Source organism: Phalaenopsis equestris, unplaced genomic scaffold (genome assembly GCF_001263595.1).
Source record: "Phalaenopsis equestris unplaced genomic scaffold, ASM126359v1 Scaffold000107, whole genome shotgun sequence".
NCBI classification, from domain to species: Eukaryota; Viridiplantae; Streptophyta; class Magnoliopsida; order Asparagales; family Orchidaceae; genus Phalaenopsis; species Phalaenopsis equestris.
In genome coordinates, this window is record NW_018164549.1 from 1,577,849 (window position 1) to 1,579,958 (window position 2,110).

Consider the following 2,110-nt stretch of genomic DNA (forward strand, 5'->3'; position numbering starts at 1 on the left):
ATGAACTTCGATTCGACTATGAACTTGCTAGATTCGACATCCGTTTGACCTTTTAAATGCCTCTGGAAATCCTCTAAGAGTAGTTTAATGATTTAATCGAGGCTTGATTTGACTCGGATTAGACTGATTTTCATATCATTAGGTCTTTCTCATTGAGCCGATCAGTTTGACTATAAGTTTGCTGAAATCAGAGCTCTGAATGACTCTTAATCAAAGTTTGAATGTTTCTTATTCAAAAAATTGCACCGAAATTCGTGCTGGTTGATGAAAATTTGTTGGTGTCGTATCATGTTTAATTAAAAAACACTTTATATTTTGAACAATTCTCTCATAATATGAATGTATACTTTTTTTTCCTGTTTATTTTCTATCCCTCCTTGTGGATGGACATTGCTAGCGCAATACGTCTAACGATACATACAGTGGGATCAGTTCCATCAAAACTATACAAATGGATTTGAATAGCACTTATAAGGATGATAGAGACTATTGAAAGAGATTTAAACCCAGTTGCACGAGGTCACGTGTTATAAGTAGAATTCCAAGGGCACATTTTGGGTCATGAATTGCTCCCATATTTGTACAACTCTTATTGTATGGAGAAAATATTACGTCTGGACTTCATATAATTGAACGATGGTGTGGATCACATCACATAATTGTGCACAGGGACATGACGCAATCTATAGTCTTTTGGACATCGGGACGACACGTAATATTTTCTCATATGCCTGTATGGAGAATACTCAACCTAACAACCTTATGATGATTATCATCAGTTCGTGTTCACTAACATCTAGAGCTATTAACACTATCAATCAATTACAATAATTCCTTTTCTAATGACTACTATGCTACAACATCGAATATTTGATGATCCATATAGCCCATCATAATAGTGAAGGTTTGTCTTGAGCTTATTACTAGTTTTCAGGTGCCACAAAGTTTTTTTTTATTTCATAGTAATTAAAAACTTTTGTAATATTCAACATCCAGTAACAAGCGGTAAGATTTGTTTTAATAAATTCCTCTAATAAGCATATTTTACTGCATCTTATAGCTATTGTGAGATCTATTTCTTATAAAGTCATGTTTTTTGCACATTTTCGGCCAAGCTAACAGATAAATTGTTCTCTTTGATTTCTTTTGGTTTAAGAAAATAATAATGAAATGAAGTGTTTACACGTTATGCATTGTTATCAAAGAAGATAATTATATATGCACATTTGCCACTTTTAATAAAAGCCGGTTTAGCATGTATTAGCATTGTACCAAAGCATGAAATAACTTCATAATAATGCTTAGCAGTTTAATTTGTTTTAATTTAAATTTTTCCATATTTTTATACATGAAGTTATATACATACATACCTACATACATATATATATAATGTATGTATGTAGGTATGTATGTATGCATAATATGTGTGTGTGTGTGTGCATATTGTGCACTAAAAAGCTTTCTTGTGTAGAATGAAATTCTTATATTGTAATTTTGTATGAATATTACACGAATAGATTTTGTAGGAGGATCTATATAGTATATTTATTGATTTAGAAACAACTAACGATAAAATTCTAAGGGGAATCCTTGGAGAGTTCTGGAGAAGAAAGGTATTGATATGACTTATATTCAAATCATTAATAATATGTATGCTAGAGTTGTTACTTGTGTTCAAACTGAAGGAGGATTGACCAAATATTTTTCTATTTTAGTTGGATTACATTAGAGATTAGCTTTAAGCGGCCCATATCTTCTTGCTTTAGTTATGTATGCTCTTATTGGACATTTATAAGAGGATATACCTTGGTGTTTGCTTTTCGTTGAGGATATTCTTCTCGTTGATAAGATCAATGAAAGAGTACAGGAAAGATTTGAATTATGTAGGTCTACATTGGAGTCTAAAGGTCTTTGTTTGAGTAGGTAGAACTAATACTTGATACATGGAATGTAATTTTAGTAGTAGTAGCTCTAGTGACAAAGTAGTAAGTATGGGTGATCAAATCATTAGAAGGTGTGAACATTTTTTATATCTTGGGTCTATTATTCAAAGCGATGATGATGTAGATGGGGATGTTATTGGTAGAATTCAAGTTGGTTGGGTAATGTG